The sequence below is a fragment of the Anser cygnoides genome, chromosome 7, assembly GCF_040182565.1.
Source record: "Anser cygnoides isolate HZ-2024a breed goose chromosome 7, Taihu_goose_T2T_genome, whole genome shotgun sequence".
NCBI lineage: Eukaryota > Metazoa > Chordata > Aves > Anseriformes > Anatidae > Anser > Anser cygnoides.
Genome location: NC_089879.1, coordinates 30,523,820 through 30,544,920, shown reverse-complemented (window position 1 = coordinate 30,544,920; position 21,101 = coordinate 30,523,820). Strand labels below are relative to the sequence as shown.

General features: G+C 38.8%; 1 protein-coding gene across 2 annotated transcripts in view; it reads left to right on the top strand.

Moving 5' to 3' along the window:
- The first annotated feature begins 522 nt into the window (after positions 1-522).
- Positions 523-21,101, top strand: part of GRID1 (glutamate ionotropic receptor delta type subunit 1) — a 699,294-nt gene continuing 678,715 nt past the window's right edge. The window contains exon 1 of one of the 2 annotated variants that reach the window (XM_067000680.1): positions 523-624. The gene's annotated coding sequence lies outside the window, so the exon portion shown is untranslated. Of the gene's footprint in view, positions 625-3,298; positions 3,489-21,101 lie in introns of those variants that run through there. The other variant, XM_067000677.1, reaches the window with a different exon arrangement.

Sequence of the window (21,101 nt, the reverse complement as noted above, 5' to 3'; positions counted from 1 at the left end):
AAGCTTAGAAGGTTTTTGATTTCTTAAGGAGTTTCACTGCCAAAAGCACTTTCTAATTTCTATGGGTAGATAAATACTAAGATGGCATACATAGCTTGTTTTGTGTTTTGTTCCTGACCCTGTCCATTACAGAGAATGAAAAGGACTGAAAGTGGTTCCTTGTTAAAATCTAGGCATGCAGTTTCTATTTTAAAACTCAAGTGGATGGGATTTTTTTATACTACACTACTGCTGACTTGTCTCTAGTTATACATAGTTCTTTGCCCTCTGTCCAAGCTGTTTTTAACTCCCCTGTTCTGTTTTAAAGAAAAGTGAATTGAAAAAGAAACATGCTTCTAATTCAGTATTTTTTAACCTCGATGGAGATGAAAATTGAAGTTGCTCTTGAGGGAAGAATAGTAGATGAACCAGAACTATTTAATAGTATCATAGTCATAATTCATGCTGGTCACATCTTATTATAGAAGTACAAATTGTACTGTTCTTGAAAATTCAATGTTGTTTTTTTTTCCCCATTTAAAACAGGGATTCGATGTCTTCGTTTTCTATAAAGAACTCGGTGTCTTCATTGATTTCACAGTACAAAATCTTCAAGCAAAACCTGACTTCTCTAAGGAGTGTGAGGTAAATGTTAGCTTGATAGCAGTTATTAAAAGCTGAGTTTTTTTTTTTTTTTTCCTGCTGAGTCACTTTTTATCCCATATGTTTCTAGGTAATAAGTAGCTCATTACTAACATTTTATATGTACTTAGAAGTATAGGGAGGTTTGTGTGTATGCTACATTTGAGAAATTCACTTGCAGCTAAGCCAAGTTCCTAATGATTATATTTAATCATTATGATCATGGGCCCATCCAAGTTAACGTGAACTGTAGTTAGACACTGCCTTGTGACAGAACTTCAGCATCCTCTTGAATTCAATAGGATTTTCTCTGCTAGTGAAAACAAAGAAAAAAAAAAGGGAGGAAGTCATCCTCTTGCAGATCCATGTGTGCTAGTAGTGCTTGCAGTTGCTCGTAGTTGCTCCCCAGGTATAATTTCTTGCCATCAGCTCTTGTTACCTGTTGACAGCCAACTGAGCAGTACCTGCACAACCCTAGTTCTGCTTCAGTCAGATGTCAGATTCTCTGTGGCTTCAACAAGTTGAACTGCTGATTTTGCCAGCTCTGCCTACCATAGCTAAGGTACTGGAGGTGCGATCATCTCCTTGTTTTTAACTGATGTAATTATGCTGTCAAAATGTTAATGTGTAAACCAAGCTGCAGTGTGTTTGCAACACTAGTGTGAACTTGGCTGTTCTAACACTTCCTTCTAGTTACAATTTGCATATTGCAATTATTTCAGCTGAAGAGGATTAATAAGGTGAGAGTTGCCTCTGTTCTTGGAACTAAAGGCCATGGCTCCACCTACCACCAGCTCCAGAGCTGTCTCAGAGGCTCTCCTTGTGGCAGAAGAACATGGAGAGCCTTGTTAGGGCAGAGGCCCTACAGACTCTCAGCCTGGGTGGAGGTGTGTATGGCTGCGAGGAGTGTGGTGGCAGGGGAGACTGTGGCTGGTGAAAGAATCGGTACTATATGGACCCTTTTGATGGAAGCAGTACAGTTAATTTGCTGCTTTCTTACCTAGCTACAAAGATCCCCCCCAAAACTAACAAGGCCTCTACAGCAGATTATATTAATGATGACATTCCAAAATCTGTATTTTAGCATTTCAGAAAATTTGATGCAGTACAACACATGAGACAAATACTTCATCATGCTTGTAGCAGTCATCAAAGTGGTTCTGTAGGAGTGGGAGGGGAGGGAAGAGGTAAATTCTTGCCCCGACAGGCTTTACAATTTCTTTTGTGACGTGTAGCACACAGCAGAAAGAGGAACCAGATGTTTTTCTGTGACAGCCACAGATTCTGAAATGAGAAACAGCATGTAGGAAAATTCAGCCAGTAAAAGACGGGAATATCTAGCCACTGTAGAAAGCTTTTAAGTCTTTCAGTGCTATGTCTTCATAACTGAAGTGTTACTATGCATGTATGTTGTTTAGGAGGGATGTAGCTCAAATAATTTTTCACTTTGATGACCTGGACCGATGTTCTGCAACATCAGTATGCCGGAGTAGGGAGCATTGGTTTTGATTCCTTTCTGCTTAGTTCAAAAATCTGCAAGAGCTTTATGTTGTTAAGTGACTCAAGATGCTGGTGTCTGTTAGTGTTAAGTTCTACAGCAGACTTACTTCTCATTTCCTAAGCGCCTCTAAATTTTCAGTGCTTTTTTTTTTTTTTTTTCTAAATCCTTGGTTTAGATCTTTATCACAGCTTAGCTGAGGAACATTAGTGATTTTTACTTGCATTAGTATGTGACCATCAACTTCACCTCTAAATACAGTTATTCTGTTGAAAATAAAAGCTTCAGTCTTTCCAAACATATGCCAACCCGAAAATGCCATATCCAGCTTTTGCAATTAAAATGAATGACAATTTCCTTTTTCACAGCAAAGTCACTGAGAAATATCTGAAAATGCACATTTCCTTTAAGATAAATACAGCGTGGCCTACAGTTCAGGGAACACAGGCCTGTGGGTCAGGGGCAGGGGAGTGTGCTGTGCTTGCAGGGCTGGACAGCTCCTCACTGCTGCGCTGTGCTTTTCACCTTCCCCATGCAGCCCTGCTCCTGGGGAAGTCAGGCACATGTTCACTAGGGAGATCTATTGGAGCAAGAACGAGGATGGTGCAGAGGCATTTGTCTATGTCTCTCCCTCTCTTACTTTTCACCTCATGCCCCTGAATGGCCAGCTCCAGAGCATAAAAACAAGTGGTTGTTGTAACAGACGAAACAAGCCACAGAAACAAGGCCTAATGAACAAGCTCATTGGTAACCTGTTTGTTTGGAGCAGACATTGCAAGACTAATTGGCAAAGGAGTGTGAAGCAGAACCAGCTGGCGGGGAGCCCTGTGATGTCCTGCCCCATGGCCCTTTCTTGCTTGCTTGGGAGAAAACGTGGTAACCTGCATTCAGAGCCTTGAAATTAATCCCATTTGACATTATTCCACAAAAAAAAAACCAACAAGAGGCACGCCACTTTCCACTTTGATTAATCCAATGTGAATCAGCTGTAAAGACAACCCCTCCCGTTATGCCTTGCCTTTCCACATGCTCTTGAATAGAAATTAGCACAAGGCTGTCAGGACCTTCAACTGGTTCTGAAATCTAGGTAGATAGGAAGGGGCTGTGACAGCTCAATTTGCTTTGCTTATTCAATTAATAGACCATCCAAGGAATGAAAAAGTTGCAAGAGATCAAAAGGAGCTGTTATTGTCCTCGCTGTCCTCTGATGGGTTTCAGATTTTCACAAGAACAAAGTGTCTGTTCCTGTGCAGAGGGGAAGACTCTTTTCTGTAATTGAAACACATTTTGTCCAGGTCTGTCGTCCTCTTCCTCAGACCCTTCCTGAAGCAGGTGTGTTGTATTCATGGACATCTCTTCTTGGGTACAGGTATGTTATATATATCCATGCTACCTTTAAGGACGGACACCAGCCTCACGTTGATTTCCTCTCCACATTGAAACATGAAAGTAAAGGTTGAAATGAAAAACTTTGTGCCAGTCAATGGGCTGAGAAGGGGCAGAGCTTTTCTTACAGAGCTCCCTGGCACTAATGGTTTTAGCTTGAGAAAATGAGGTGTGTGCTGTTATACAGTCTCTCTCGAGTTCTCTCTAATACCGTATGAACCCATTAAGCATTGAGCTGAATCGTCTCAAAGACCATGTTTCTGTAAATTCTGTGGAAATGGATGGCTGAATAAAGGGGAGATTCCACTTTTCTGGTTGTTTTTAAGAGGGCAATAACATATTCTGAGCTACTTAATTTGAGAACTCAATGTACCTTTGAATCAGCCCTTCTAATAACTTTTATGTTTTCATTGTCGATTTCTCCAACTCTCAGAATCTTTGGAAATTTTAGTTAGTTTTTTTTTCTTTTTTTCTTTTTTCTTTTTTTCCTATAATCTGTTTTGCATGTCTATTGTATAATACAAATCTTTAGTGTTTTCAGTTAAAAAAAATGAGAATAGCATGAGTGAAAAATAAAGTAAACCACCATTGAAACACACTCCTAAATTAGAGAAAGCCTTGCAACACAAGAAAATACTAAAGAGTGAAAAGAAAATGATCAGATTAGGAGGGGAAGTTTTGCTTTAGTGTTATTGCACTGAGTATTAGCAGTGAGACTCACACAGCACAACTGTCAGTGGAAAATAGCATTTTTAAGGTAAGGTTGTAGAAAGCTTAAAGACAAACTTCACATCTGCAGCGAAGTGAGAAGAAATGATGTTGTGTTAAGGAAAAGGATATCAGGCCAGCTATATCTGACATTAAAATAAATAATAACTGTAGTGACCGAAACTTGATTAATTTCTGAGAAGGAGAAAGAAAGAAGAGATGGATTATTTTATGCTGTAGCACTTTAATCCAGTTCTTCCAGCAGTAGAAAAATGGTGATTCTTTATGTCTTCAGCAGAAGTGATAAGAAGCATGTCTGCTAGATTTCAGTCAATTCTCATTAGCTCCACTCCCATTACAGTCTCAGAAAGGTAGGGATTGGGAAAAGGCAGTGTTTTTGTTTCCTATTGCTTTCGGCAAGGTCTCAGAATTACAGATTAAAAATAAGGAAATGCATTGTATTAAACATGAAATAACAGCAATTTGCACACTGTAAGGAAGAAAGCTGAAAAGATGTTAATAAGCATTATTTATCTCTGAACAGTGCACTGCTGCCTTTGTATGGCTAAGCTGGAAAACTGCATATATGAGTAATTTATTGATTAAAACAGCTTTAAATAACCACAAAATTCCACCATGATCCTTGCTGCTTCCTGTCATCACTGAATGTGTTGCAATCCCAGTTGTACTCTGCGCTGTGTGAGGGTGAAGCAGGCTCGGGTTGCTAACATCCCCCGTCCCCAAGTCTGTAAACAGAGTTCTTGCTTTCATAGCCTTACCACTTGAACTTACAGAATTTTTGTGAAATCAGCATATTCCTGCTTGTCAGACAGTGCTTTTTAGTGTGAATTTAACTCCACTTCTGAAGAGCCAATAATACTTGAAAGCATTCCAATTTACATTGTAACTCATGCTTAGATGATAATTCAGTCTAGAAATCTATGGAATAGTTTGGTTACATGAAAACAAATATCACGCCCTGAATGGCAGTCCCTTAAAATCAGTGGGAGGCTTTTCTGATTGACTTCTGCAGATCTTGAGTCTGACCATTATTTGCTGTCTCTTTGAGCAAAAGGTTTCAGGCAATTTCTTGCGCGTTCACATCTGTGTAAGGTTCAGTATGCCTCTGCTGGATGGTTTTATTGATGGGGCATGACTCAGCTCTGCCTCAGCATTCTTATACTCAGTGTTATAGGCTGGACCTTTTTCCGAGTATAGGCAGGGCTGGTAGTACTTGTACCCGTTTCTGTTACAAAAATGGCTTATGGCTTATTTGGCTTATAGCACAAATAAAGCATACACAGCTTTATAAAAATAAAAGCACAGCATACAAAGCACAAATAAAATAGAAATTTTTCATTTTAGTGATATATATTTTTTCCAGAAAACAATCATGGGGGGTATATAATGTTAGTCCCTTATTTTGGAGCAGATATTTAGTATGCAGTAGCAACGATGCTTCATGTCAGGGAAAACTCTTCTACTCTGTACCCACCTTTGAATAAATTTCAAACTATTTAAACACTGGAGTTTATATATGTTCAGCAAAGACTGGTAGAGCTAAAATTTCTACCCATACAGAGGCTTAGACAGTGAACAATGAATTCATACCCCAGATCATTTTGCCCTTGTATCCTGTGTAATCAAGCCCTAGATCTGTTGTAAATCATGCTGCTTATGAAAAGAGAGGTCAGAAAATCAAAGTGTATTAGAAAAAATAAACAAATGAGAATCTCTAAACAGTTTTATGAAATATGTTATGTCTGTTGTCACAGAACATTTTATTGCTAGATATTGCTATAGCATTAGGAAACAATTGAAAATCAACATTGAAATCAGATCTAATTCCTACCCAATGTTTTTTGTACATGTTCTTTTATATTTTGGACTTGAATAGTATCTGGCCATTTTCAAAATGAGGATTATTTGGTTGGTGGTTTTCTTAAGATAATGTTTTCCTTTCTCATGTAGGTGACTAATGAAATTTGTGTGTGCTTGTTTTAAATCTCTCTGAGCAACTTTGTAATATTTTTTGTGTTTTGACAAAAGCTGTTTCTTGGCATAAAGCCAAGAAGGAATAGCACTCATTGAAATAACCATATCTATCATGTTACATCATTAAGAGAACAAGCTGATGAATGTGTCATTCTAACAGCAGACAGTTATATAGAAAAATTGATGTTGACCTTTTATCACTTCTGGTGACCCAACCTTCTTTTAGGAAAATGGGTAGGTGCAATTTCTCTTTCAAGAAAGATTTGTCACATAGACCACAGGCAGGGAAAATGTGAACCAGTCTATTGCTATTTATTCCCTGGTCAGCTTTGATCCTTAGGCCAATCTATATAGGCTTTGTTATACCTGTCCCTGCCAGATATTCATTATAGGGTTTATTTTTCCATCACAGTTTTTCTGAAACTGTGATAATGACTTTATTTTAACTGTATTAATATCTTCAGAACATACAAGTTTAGAATGTTCAAGTGTGTAACTCAGGGTGATTTCAGAAGAGCAATTAAGTTTGCAGTTGTGTTTTGGAAGACAGGATCATTATGTACCTTTTTCTTGTACTGTAGTAAGTAAATCTGTGACACAAATACTCATTTACACGTCAAAACTATATTGCGAGTGACATTGGAGTTACATTTAAATCCGAGTAGCCTTTATTGCTGAATTTCAAATCTTACATCTTGGCTTTGATATCAGGCTCTTGAGAATTACTTTGAGTATTCTGTGAAAAGTTAACCAGTAGCCTGAATTCCTGAAACTACCCCAACTTTGTCTTTTTCAGACTTTTAATGGTGGAATTGTCTATAGCTGCTAAACCGTTATTTATATAGAATAAGTGACTCTCCAAGTTCTGTTACATTTTGTTCCTTTTATTGACACACTAATTACTGAAGCTAGCATACAGTGAAAACTGCACTCTGCTCCTGCCCTCATCTGTAATCTGGAAGATAATAAGGTACCCTTAAATGCTTTTCTTTCTTTACCCCTCTTGCAAGATGAGAGTGGATCAATAGAGAATTCTGTGGCAAGCTGAGCTGGTTTTGTAATCATAATGGCTACCAATTGAATCAGGTAAAATTAATTCACTCCAATTGCTTATCTATTGTAGTTATTTTTAAGAATTCTGCTTCACAAAACGTCTCTTCACATGAATACATTTTAAAGGAAGTATCACAAAGCAATTTGTGGCTTGAAATGGATTTCTTTGGCATGCAGGTGACAACTGAATGACATAATGAAACAGTCAATAATTACATGCAACTGGGAAATCTTGGTGGTCCCACCGGGATCAATTACAAAGTTCTGGTCATTTGCAGATGAGTGGCTGAGTAAGTAGTTAATCGAGTGTGTACACTAATAATAGGAGACCTCTGTAACCAAGGGCATATGGTGGGCCTTGTTTCACTTGAATAGCTCTTCCATTAAAATGACTGTATTAACAATTAGGCTTCTCTAAGCTTGTTTTCACTTAAATCAATATCCATTGTGTTTCCTTTGTCTTTTAATAACCTTACAATTGATCTATTTTCTCTTTGATCATGGTTAGCTGACTAGGGGGAGGTCACAGTTCCATTGCGGTCACCTGCCTGTTGGTTTAAGTTGCTGACAATTTCCTTAGACTCATTGTTACTAATTTCAATGGATTTGTTTTAAGTTAGGAGATTAGAAAAAAAAGTTGAATGTCAAATCTATACCAGTAATTAGGAGGAGGGGGGGGGAAAAAAAGCCTCAAGCTGAGCTCATATGAGCTGTAAAAGACAAAATACAGACTGTGACCCTAAAGTAAGAAATGATTTTATTTCTAAAAAGCTTACCAACACAAGTTGCTGAAGCCTTTTCAGGCTTTATATTATTTTTGACACAGCCAGATGAATGTGTTGCCAGGCTGCTCAGAGATTTTGAATTAGCTCTGTACAGCCTACAGTAAATTTAGACTTTAAGAGAAAGTTAATAATCCAATCATCTGGTTAATTACCCCAAAAGGTAGGTAATGACATAGGTATTTAGTGTGTATTGATAGTGTTTTGCTTTATAATTATAGGCTTTCTAGGCTGAAGTACTGGAATATTTTTTACCTGCAACCTTTTGTTACCTTTGCTTTCTTCACCTACTCTGTGTACAAGTTTAACTGGCATAGAACGTAATAATTCTTGAATAAAAACCAGCAAACAAAAACTTCTTAAAACATTCTCTTGATTCAAAGATATATTTAAAAACTTGCTTACTTTAGTTTTGCATATTTTTCTGTTGACTAAGATATTATGAGAGGAGGTCAGTGGGAGTTATTTGCAATAGCTGAATAGCTTGCTGGTTTGCAATCTCCTAGGCTCAAGTGACTGTTTTATCAGTGGGTATATTTTCTCTAACATCTTTTTTGTTTTAATCCCGTTGAGTTAAGTTGATAATTTTGGCAGTTTATTCAATGTTTTTCTTTTAAGAGGCTTTAAAACATTCAAAACTGTACAGACTGTGCTAGAGAATGCTGCTTTGTTGGAGAAAAACATAGCTATGTCTCATTGGGGGTATAAACATTAATCCTTATAGACCTAGTCATGAGGCAGGATGTGGCAGTCTAATCGATTGCAGTGAGTCTGGGCCAAACTCAGTTTAATTTTTAGACATGAAATACAAAGAAATGAAAGGCTTCTTCATGTTCCACACTAGGCATCCTGTACAGATAATCCCACTTGAGATCTTTGAGGTTTTAACCCCACCACAACTGGTTGCCATTTAGACTTACTTGCTGAGCACTGTAATGTAGGAAAGCTGAAAGGTAAGTATAATGATTTTGCTTTTTCTGATCTTTTGTTTTACCTTTCCTACTGCTTCTGTATTGCTGTTCTGGAATGCTCAGCAGAGGTGAGGAGTTCAGCATGTTCAATAGGGTAAATTTGATCAGAAGCACTGCCCCACTGAGTGTAAGGTAATAAACTGAATGTGGCTAATATTCTATTCAAAATAGTCCACAGTTTCCTCCGACTTATGAGTGGAAATTTGAAACTATCCAATGAAACATTTCTCCTAGTCAGTCTTGACTTGTGCTGATCCTTCAGAGTCAGTTTCCTGAATTCTAATGTCCTTAGGTTGTGCTCCGGGGCAGTGGAAGATTCATAAATATTCTGTTGTAAATACTTATGATTACCTTATGGGACACAATGAATTTAATGCATATTCTCTGGGTTCCTTAAAATGTGCTGATCAGCAAATATGCAAGCCTGTAAGTCAGTTCAGTAGAACGATTGTGAAATAAAAACACTGTAGAACACAAAGCAGAGTTATTGTAGGACTGGGGCTTTAGAATGTCAAAAGCATCTAGAGAATTTAGGAGAACAAATCCCACTGAGAGTCAAAGGGATTTGTATGGTTAAATCCTCCAGTTGTTTTAGAAAAAAACTTATTGTAAATGAATAAATATAGGGAAACTGTGCATTCACCCTGTCCTAGTTTTGAACAAGGTTCCTATAGCACAGCAGTGTTTCTGCAGCTAGACAGTTCTGAGTGAACTTGTGATAAAAGAGCTCCTAAAGCAATCCTGTAACAACAAACCAGTGTATCCACTCCAAAAGGAAGAAAACAAGTTCAGAAAATAAATAGACTTCACATGACAGTAGGTAGAGAAACCTGAAAAGTTACAAAGAAGACAGAAGGAAGAAAAAAAAAAGACTCCAGAGGTATTTTTTTTAAAAAACATTTATATATATATATAAATAAATAATAGCTATCCTAACTGATGGTTAAAAGAAGTGTAACTCTTGTGACTTCAGAGGTTCAATTTTCACTCCTGGTGTTTTCAGGAAATAGATTTGGTTGTCTGGAGTATATAAATCTCCATTATCCTGCAGTGGATGTTGTCTGCTTCACTGCTGCCTTTCATTTAAAGACTATACAATACCGTGTTATATCCAGCCCAACCATATCAATCAGTTACTTGGGAAGGTGATTTTTTGCATAGGCTGGTGTTTGCCTGCAGTCAGTCAAGTGCAGTCTAACTCAGGTCTCTTTTAGCTTGATACATATCTACATTAAATCCAAGCATATTGGAGGGAGCCCAAAAGCCCAGCAGAAGCCCAATCAAATGATAGTTTACAGTGTGTACCAGGTATATTTCTCAAAAGTGCTTTTCTTTGAGATTAGGTTTCTGTTACAGAGTTCAGTGCTGAACAAGTGTTATGCTTATCACTTTGAGTTCAAATGCTGATGGCAGAGTAGGTAGGGACATCCGTCCTTTAGGAGTTGTTACTGCAGTGCTGGTAATTCCTCCCTAGTTTAAATGGGTAAGCCACTGGAAGAGTATTGTAAATATACTTGTGTTCTTTTTAAAGCAAAGCAGCCATTTTTATTGTTTGTATTCCAAGAAAGGTCTGAAGAAAGCCTGAAATTTGAATATGTATCTTAGCTTCTTTTTTCCATGCTTTCTGAACCTGTCTGATGTGATTATTTCATATATTCATTTGTCTCAAGTGCAAAGGTTTTACCTTATTTTTTTTAATAATATTTCTAATGGATGAGGATGTAAGAGGAAAAAAAAAAAGTAAAAAATATGAGAAATCAGGAAAAACCTCTAATTCTGCCTACTCAGACTGATGAAAGGAAATGTTCAGCCTTTTTATATTGCCCTTGTAGCTGTCATGATAGCTAACCACCTCTTATTTTGTTTTGTTGGAAGCAAGCTCAGTCAGAATTTCTAGATCCTCAGGGAACTGTTTTTGCGTGGGACATGATAGGGCAGCATCGGAGATTTAAAAAAGTGATTATCATGACAGTCAACTACTCACAAAGATTTTGTGCTTCTCATTCACAGATATCCCTCTTCCTTACCGGTGTTTGAATTATTTCTGGCATATTTTGCTAATAAAATGAATTATTTTTTCTAGTGCCCTGATGCATTCACAATTGCTTAGATCACTCAACAGACAAATGAATACCCCCTGCAATTTAAATTACACCCCAGCAGTCCCTGAATACTAAATATTTACAAAGCAGGTTAAAGAAATACTGTGAAACAGAACAGTTCTGCTGAACTGATGAATAGGTTCTTCCACCCTTCCAGTCAATAAGTTAGTGGATATAACGCATGGAGTAGACCACTTCTTTTAAATTAAAAAATATTTTTTGTAAATTAAAAATATCCTGTTTCTTACCTCCAAAATCAACAAATCAATAGAATTGATTCTAAAATCAGCAAATCTAGCAGTATTCTGAATGGAAATCTGACACTGCACAGCCCTTCTATATTGAAGAGTAAAAATGGTGACAGAGATGGGACAGGTTTACCTTGGCACTTTCCTAGGTATTTACTGCTAAGAAAGCTATCCACCCCCTCTCATCTGAATTTTAAGACAGGATACCTGGCTGTAAAATATGAAATAAAACAGAGCAGCTGTCATCAGAGCCCAGGAATAATGGGAAGAAAGAACATTTTGAGAAAAATTGATAAAAGGAGAAGGGGAAGGCTCTATTAACTATTGAAATGGGGAGGTTGGAACAAGGCATTTTATTTTTTATTTTTTTTAAGGCAAGCTGTATTTCTGTCAGCTGGGAACTGGGATGTTCTGAGGCCTAGAGTTTGTAGAAGGCCTGTAGGAACCACAAGCAACAAGAAAAACAAAAAAAAGAAATAAAACAAATGTAAATGCATCACATCACCTATGTGAGGGGGAGAACTGCATAAAGATGAATATTTTGAGAGAGAGAGAAGGAGAGACTAGGATTGGGGAAGGACTTTTCAGTCTCTTTAGCTCAGAGGGCTAAATTCACTCTGAGTGAATGAAGAACCAGAAGAAAGGCATGATATTCTGGTTTGAGAGATTGATTATAAGCTTATGGAAAATGAAGAGACAATAGGACAGAATTTTTCAACTGGGAAAAGATAGTTTCTATTTTGAGGTCTATTAGCTTCCCTTGTGACTGGGAGAAATGATATATTAGTATTTCTGTGGTAAGTCAGGAGAGAGAGAATTTGCAGTTATGGGGAAAAGCGAAAACTAGTCAGCAAATAAAGCTGTAGGTCTGAACTGTTTGACTGTTGCAGAAGTACCTTTGTATATGCTCTACAATTTTTATTCTTTGAAATTTCACTATTCAAGTAAAGTTTCTTCAGGACCTGCAGAACTTTGGGTGAGTAACGTCTCACTTTCCTACGCTGAGACACTTATGAAGAGCAAAGAGACCAAGGGAACTGACTCGTTTTAACAGTACACCTGCACCAGGTACAAATATGGCTGAGGACCAAAATTCTGCTTATGCATGTTGGCTACCTAGCTTCACAGTAGTCCAAATTTTAAAAACAGCTTTTCACTGAGGAGGTAGATGACTTTGAATTTGTGAGAGGAAAGGGCTATCAACAGTTTGATAGCACTGTATCTTGAAATGACCTGTTTAGAGGCATTAGTAGTACAAACCACCCTGCCTGAGCCTTCCAGTATGCCCTTACATTACTGTAGAAAGCGAGAACCTCCCAGGAGGTGTGAGAGCAGAGTTTTCAGTTCACTCTGCTGCTGGCAGCTTGTTTGACAGCCAGAATGGTGCCAGCGGGTGCTGGCTGGTACGGGAGGAGTCCTGAGTAGCTGTTCAGATCAGGTACCCTACAGCCAAATTAAGGGACTGCTTTATTTTCTCAGTAGTAGTTCTCAATATATTTCCATTCATGCAGAGGGGATAAAATTCTGTTACTTATACCAAGGAAAAAAGGTGCAAGGAATTGTTTATGTAAAATTCAAAGAGAAGATTATCTGAATTACCCTCTGATAATGGAGGCACACAGAATTAATGATAAAGGTACATGCCTTTGTACGTCAGACCTTTGACTTTCTAATCCTGCCCAATTGCTGCAGTCATAGAGATTATTTTTGTGAGCTATTGCTCAACAAAAACAAAACAGATCAACCATAGTTTGTGGAATTAAATCAGCCCTGTCCTGAGCCATTGAACACAAAATACAAAGCTTCTGGCAAAAATAAAGAGAAATATAACCAGCCTGTTCTTAAATCTGAGCAAGGAAAGTGCATCTGCTGTAGCCATAAAATAAGTGACTTGTTTTAAAAGACAAAAAAACATCAGTATATTACTCTGGAGCTACTTTTTTGCAGTACAGAATTGCTCCAGTGATCACAACAGTCAGGGATGGAGAAAGACTATTAATTGAGTCTGTTCCCCTGCACTCATAGAAATAATCCCCTGATGCAAATACATGGTTTATTAAGGTTGCAATGTACTTGCTAGGGGAATCAGATCTCTAATAACATTATCTGCGGAACTCTGGAGGAGTAATACTTCTTCTCTTTAAGATGTGCACTGTGGATGGTTTACACCAATTCTATAAACTGGTAAAAGGAGTGGTAAAAGGGCAATGGCGTGAACATAAAGCAGTAAGAAAGGCCATTTGAATGAAGTCATGTAAGCTCAGGTTATCATAAGGCATCGAGTGCTTTTAAAATATGTCAGTTTTTGATGAGGAAATTGAGATATGTTGAGACATACTTAAATTCTTCCAACAGATCTTGAATTTCAGCTCCCATCCTAGTACACTGCAGCCTAGAGCAGAAAGGAGTGCTGAACTCCACCGCAAGTCTGAGGGGCAAGTGTGAGAAGAAGTAACAAATTCTGATGCTATTGGAATCTTCTCCAAATAGCTAAATGAAAGGCCAAAAGAATAGTCCTGTAATTCCAGACTGAATAGAGAGAAAAGATATAAAGAGCCAGGTATTACTGTATTTATTGTGGAACATAATTCAATACAGGCTTTTGCTGAGTTTGCTGTCCTCTCTTCTCTGTGTGATGTGTGGCTCTTGCTCTACAGCTTAGCTGCTAACAGCAGAGTTGGAAACAGCCATATGGTACAGATGTCTGTGGTTGTATCTTGCCCAGCATTTCCTTCTTTCCACCTACTTCAGGCTTTTGTAATTGCTGTGACTGCCTCATGTATACTTGTAGGTGCAATGGTGGGAGCACTAGGATACATAAAGTCGTGGTTTTAAGCCACTGTGTTTGTAAATTGCAAGGCACATTGGGACCCTAAACTCTGAAACCTGGAGATAGCACAACTGTATAAAAGTCTTACTTGGGTCACAAGAGAGAGCTTGTGATACATGCCTCATTTTAAACTGAGATGATGTTTTTATCACAAGAGACCCAGTTCTTCACAGTAAATTTAATTCATTCTTCACTTGCCTGCCAGATCCTCAGGTCTGCTTCTCTTTTTTCCATTGTAGGAGCTGATGTCTTTGCAACAGCACATGAAATGCAGTTGAGACTAGTATTTTTGTTTATCACGTCGTGCTTTACAAGCTCCATTTAGAATAGCACAATACAGAGGAGAAGCCCTGAAATCAGGGCTATTGCTTTTCCTAGGATTTTTGTTGAGGTTTCTGAAAGTTGTAACTCACTCAGGATTTCAGTTGGACTCGCTGCCAGGGCCCCCCACAGAAGGAATCGCTAACCCTCAGAAAACAGATCTAGTTGAGGATGTTAAAAGTTGGTCATTAAAAAATCAAGATACTTAATCACTAATGATTTTTTAAAAACATCAGTCTTTTCTTTAAAACCTGCTGCTAATTGCTCACCTGTGCATATACATGTAGTGTTACAAATTTGGGATCTGAAATGATATCAGTTTAAAGCTTTGATGTTCACCTTTTAGAAAGTTAGTTACAGTCATTTTCCCCCTTCCTAAAATACATGTGAGAGGAAACATCGAATTAATCATAGATGCAAAGGCTGCCTGCAGCAAGGTAGCTCATTAAAATTTGTTTTTGCAAGATCTGTGTTTCTTTCAGAATTTGAATCTCTATAGTATTTTTTTTTCTTTGGTTGGAGTGTGTGTAGTATTCTGCAACAATGAAATGCTTTGCTGGGCCATTTATCATTCCTTGCCTTGAGCAAAGTCTCTACAATTATTTTTTTGTGCTAGTGTTCCAATCAGAAGTTTTATTGTCCTGGTATCTGCAGGCTTCTAGAACTTGTGCAGTAGAAGATTCACGTTAGAGAAAATGCATTGTTGCCTCTGAAAACCTATCCTTGGAAGTTACATCTCTTTGCACAAAGTAAACTGTTTATTTTTCCATTGCTATTCTTTGGCTTATAGCACCACCTACGAGTTTCTTTCAAATTGCAGATGCAGGCTGATCTTTGCATGGATTGTATACCTTCTTCCATGATGCAGCTGCAATTGCCTGCTCTTCCACATGCTTAGGAGAGCATCAATGACTTCAGCCATAGCAATTTGCTGCTCTTTAGGACACTGTAGCTCAGTGATTTTGTTCTTGCCTTAGGAACCACTGAACTTCATCCAATTCTAAAGGTCAATACAAGTCCATGTATCCCATTTATTCTTCTGTTCTGGATTGTAATTAACAAGGGTAGGGGAGGAGCAATGGAAGGGAGTCTTTATTAACACTGAGGATGGTCCATATGCCAAAACTTGGTAAACTAGTATAAAAGGCAGTGGTGGAAGATCAGGTCCAAAGACTGAAGGTCATTATGGCCAGCCAAAAGCAACCTTACCGTTTCTTCATCAAGTGGAGAGGTGGAGCTTGGTGCTAAAACACCTTTTTTTTTTTTTTGACTTTTCTGAGTGTTGTCAGTTTGACAAGTTTGATTGCTTAAGTTCTGTGAGAGAGAAATCAGTGTCACTCTGTGACAGGGATAACAAAGCTGCATGCCCCAAATATCAATAAATTATTGCAATGTCTGTGATATGTAATGGCCTAGGTGGAGATTTTTCTTCCCTGTCTTTCTCAGAGCACAGTATTCCTCATGTACTTTAATGGCATTATGTACACTTTGCGAAATGTTTATCTGTAGCTCTGCTGTCAGTTAATTCCTCTCTCCACTGTAGCTGATAAACTTACTCTGGTGGAAGTTATGATGATACTCGTTATTCCTTCATTTCTGTTATAAAACGGATGTTATTTGTACTTACAAAAATATAAGGCACTTACCAATATGGAAGCACTTTACAGCTATCAGAAGAGATCACAGACTGCTCTTGCAGCTGCTGTAACAATAGAAGACGAAGCTTGGATTCATACAGGTTCTTCTTGCTGTTGTTATGCAGGAGAGAGAGGAGAGTATTCTGTTCCATTTGGGAAGATTATTGTATAAGTTGCAAAACTATGTTTGTCCCTTAACTACACATTTACCAGTTTATCCAATCCAAGCATTAATTATGATTTGCTTGCCATATGCCCATTTGAAACTTTTTCCACAGTATGCATAATGCAATCACAGTCACTGGTTTGATTTGGGTGACAAGGCTATTAGACAAAGAAAATACCTGGTGGAGGAGAAGTGGAAAGACTCCCAGAGCAGTTGCTGCCTTGTCATGGTGTTATGGCAATTTAACAGTGCCATGGGAAGCTGCAACTTCAAACGTCAGAGCTTTGGGAGAAGAAGGGGGCTTTGGCAATTCGCTATGTGGTTCAGGAAGTCTTGGCTTTGTTCAGTATCAGAAAAGAGATGTTGCAATCTGTTTGGTACCAGCCCCTGGTAGAGTGCTACCGCAGACCCTAAGACCCTCATCAGACTTCCCATGTGACTTTGGCCTGGTCACATGGACTCTAGTTACAAGAGCAGCTGCCAAGAGCTTCAGAGCTTAAAAAATTACTGCCTTGCAGACAGAAATTTTGACCTCCTACTGATGAGCTGTCCTGGTTAGTCTCTTCTGACTTGGAGTAGAGCAGCATGCACAGGCTGGCTTGGGCTGGTCTATTTTTCCTCTGCACTAAAACAGACTGAGAATGCACAGAGAACATTCCTATTGTCAGTTACTCCTCCATTCATTTTAACTGAAAGAAAGAGCCCCTTCCTACCTTGGAGAGATATGGGGAGAGGCTTATTAGCTGCTTGGATACTGTGGAAATGGAAGGCAACTGTGATAGAACTGGATTTTTAAATATAGCATTAAATTAATCAAGGAAACAGAGCTCTTTTTTCATAACTGCTTTGATGCTGAACAACATTTGTTTGAACTGGTAAGGTTTCTTTTTACATCCACCCTGGTACCATGGGACACAAACCTCAAACTCAGTCTTCTCTCTGAAGTCTTTGTATTCAGATAATTGAGGGGTGCATTTAATACCCCTGTGCCCTCAGCAGCACAAGTGGTATCTGCTCAGTTATTCCTAGTTTCTGTGCTTTAACTTCTCTGCCTTGAATTACTCATCTCTAAGAGTAGGTAATGTGGTACTTAAATCACCAAGTAGCTGTTGTGTATTGGTTAATAATGTACTTTAATTGTGGAGGAGAGTTGGGTAAAGGCTAAGTAATACAGCCTCATTATGAGAGACTGTATTTACTTTTGATGCATTCTATTGTTTTGTACCTCTCCTGAGCCAGGAGTTTCCAGCAGTTAAAATTACCAAGGTGGAATGAGCTAATGCACACTCACAGCCTTAGCTCTGTTGGTTTGTTTATATTCTACCAGCCTGGGGACTGTGCAGTCCTAGCTTCACAGCACTGCAAGTTAGCACTCATTATTTCAAAACCCTACAAGCCTAACTCCTCACCTGTTGTCTTTAAAATGCACTGATCTAGACTTTTGCTTTAGGCTTTTAAGGCAGCTACAGGGCTTCGGCCTTTTTTCTTTAGCAGCCAGAGGGCTAGATCAAGTCTTAGGAAGGCATTTGCTCATCAGGAGGGAACTGGTTCCCAGCTATTGCATCTAAAATCACTATACTTCACAGCAGCTGTGACTCATACTCCCTACATTGCTCTTAGTACAGCAATAAGGGGGAGGAGAGACATGTTGGCTTCAGATTCATTCAATTTCTTGTATGCAACAGAGATTTTTACATTGCATCTGATAGATACACAGATCATTTGTTATGTTTCACCTTCCTCTTTAACCTCTTTATTGCCGCATTTCCAGGAAAGTTGGAGATAAAACTAACCACAAGTAACAGAATGGTGTTGCTTTCAGCTGTAGACTGGCAGAGATGTCCAAAGGATAGAGTAGCAAACCACTGCTATTGGGTTGGTCTCAGGCTGTGCAAACAGTGGCTTTGTAGGCTCAGTGAAATCACTAGCTGAAGACGCAAATGGGTAGGTCCGTGATGGTGACAGCACTTAATTTCTAGATCATCCACTTTCTGCTGCTGTTCCTCCCTGACCTAGTTGCTCTCCTTCAGCCTCTTCTGGTCTGTATTCTGTCACCGCCCACAGGCCCACACTGGGAAAAGTGTTTTTTTATTTTATTTTATTTTTGTTTTCCTTAGCCTATCTCCTAACTACACAGCACTCTTCTCCAGTAGGGTTAGGTATCGTAATTTTCTAGAATGAAGATTTCATAGATGTTTTAGAATTTACTACAGCACTGAAGTGTCTGTGCCTTTTAGTAGTTGTGTGGAAATCGTGTGAATATTCCCAGAAAAGCATTAGCAAAATAATAATAATATAATAAAGTATTCCTAGCAAGAGAGCACATAATCTTTTAGTGTAAAAGAATCCATTAAATTCCCAAGTATATTACTATTACCAGTAGGTGGCTTGTCAAAAACATTTTTTTTTTCTTGGGTATAGTCCTATTTCATCACACAACCGTGAACTTCCTGACAGAATTACTAACACCTGGTGGTAAACTTTGAAAACCATATTGTTTAGCTGCCATTCTGCTGACATTTTTACATTGTTTGTCCTTCCTTCATTTCATGTTTATGTCCAAATACTTTTGCAAGAGAAAGGAACTCAGTATTTGAGAATTCATCTGCTCCTGCTGTTGCTTTCCTGACTGTAGTCATAATCAACTTGTGGCATCACAGATGGCTGCTGTGGAGGTGGTTATGTCATAAGAATGTGGCTTCAGGTGGGGACAATAAGAACTAGGAGCAGAAGAAATGTAAAGTAATTATACAGGTTTCACACTAGCTACTGTAATAATAAAACCAAAAAAATCACACCTCCTAATCACAGTAGTGAGGCAAAATTGTTTCTAAACTGAGAATAGCTGAAAAGTTTTGCCTATCATGTCAGGTGCTCCTTTGGATTTTGTTAATTTGCAAATCAGATTACCAACTGCTAGACAATAAAAGATTTGGTTTAGTAGTGTGTATCATGGGTTTTAGTTAGCTCTTACATGTTACATATAGGAGAGAGGTAGATTTTTTTTTTTCAACATAGTAACAGATGCCCACAGTAATCCAATAATTCATAACAAAATCTGTTAGCCTGAGAACAGTGCTTTAGATACCTGTGGGCACAGCTGTAATAATAATTTAATGCTTTCTTTTAGCAGGATACCTTGGTGCCATACAGAAAAGAAGGAAAGCCAAATGATAGCAGAATACCAGCTGTGGAAGCTTCAGTTACAGGGAAATCAAACAATGGCTTTCATATGGGGGGACAGCGTAAGATGCTGTCAAAACTTTCTGCAGAACCTCTGTTGAGTTGGACACATCAGGAGGAAGTCTTGTGCTGTCTTTGCATACATGGAACTATGCTTGAACAGAACATGTTTTTCTGTCAAAGACACCCTACTTTCCTTCTGTTGTGGTTTAACCTGGCCGGCAGCTAAACACCACACAGCTGTTCGCTCACCCTCCCCCCTCCCTCTCTGGGATGGGGGAGAGAAATGGGAAAGTGAAGCCTGGGAGTTGAGATAAAGACAGTTTATTAAGACAGGACAATAATAATAACAATAATAATAATAATAATGATAATAGTACTACTACTAATAATGTGTACGAAACAAGTGATACACAATGCAATTGCTCACCACCCGCTGACCGATGCCCAGCCTATCCCCGAGCAGCCGGCCCCCCACCCCGGCCAGCCACCCCTATATATTGTTCAGCATGACGTCAGATGGTATGGAATACCCCTTTGGCCAGTTTGGGTCAGCTGTCCTGGGTCTGTCCCCTCCCAGCTCCTGCTGCACCCCCAGCCTGCCCGCTGGCAGGACAGAGCGAGAAGCTGAAAAGTCCTTGGCCTGGTGTAAGCACTGCCCTGCAACAATTAAAACATCAGCATGTTATCAGCACTCTTCTCTTCCTAATCCAAAACATAGCACCCTACCAGCTACTTAATTAACTCTGTCCTAACTGAAACCAGGACACCTTCTTATCCATTTCAAGAACAATGGAAGTAGTACTGTGAGGCCTCATTTAGCCCAGATTCTTTTCTGTTCAGTTAACAAATATTCTGCATCACTGTTTTTAAGAATTAATTTGACCATAGTCGTCTAACTAATCACAACATACTAACTTCTTCTTGAACAGTATTAATTTCCTATTGGGGATTAATATATGGAAATGCTAACAAGAAAGGTTTGCTTGAACTCTTCTCCAACTGCTCTTTACCTGAGGGCTTGGTGCTGCAGATTTTTTCCCACCTGATCATCTTAGTGCTTATATCGGTCTACTCTTATTGCCTGAACTGAATTGCTGCTTGGGAACCTTGCATGGACATTGTATTCCCCCAGCTGAGTTCTTGAGTTGGTTTCTTAGCCAGCTTTTTGGGTTTGAGTTTGGGTATGTAGCCCTGATGGGGCCCGGCTGGGAGCCTTCTTTTGCAGGTTATGTTCGTGTAACCTGGTTCCTAACAGCCATGAAGGGTCTCTGTCCCCGTGGGGGATTTGTGTACTCTGCTCTATATCTCAGTTTTCTCTCTGTAAAATGAGGGTGGACTAAATCTGCCCATAAGGTGGGGAGTGCAGTGGTAATACATAGTCCAGCAGATAGGAACAGCATCCACTGAAGCCTCCTTCTTTCATTTCCTTCATCTTCTGGGGAGAGTTAAGCTTGCAAGGAAAGTGGACTTCTGAATGTTGTGAATCACTGACCTCATTTCTGTGTCACTCCACTGGCCCTTTTACTACTTCATATGAGTCTTCTGATAAATCTTTCATCTTTCCGTACGCTATTCTAGAGAAATTGCATGTGCCAGT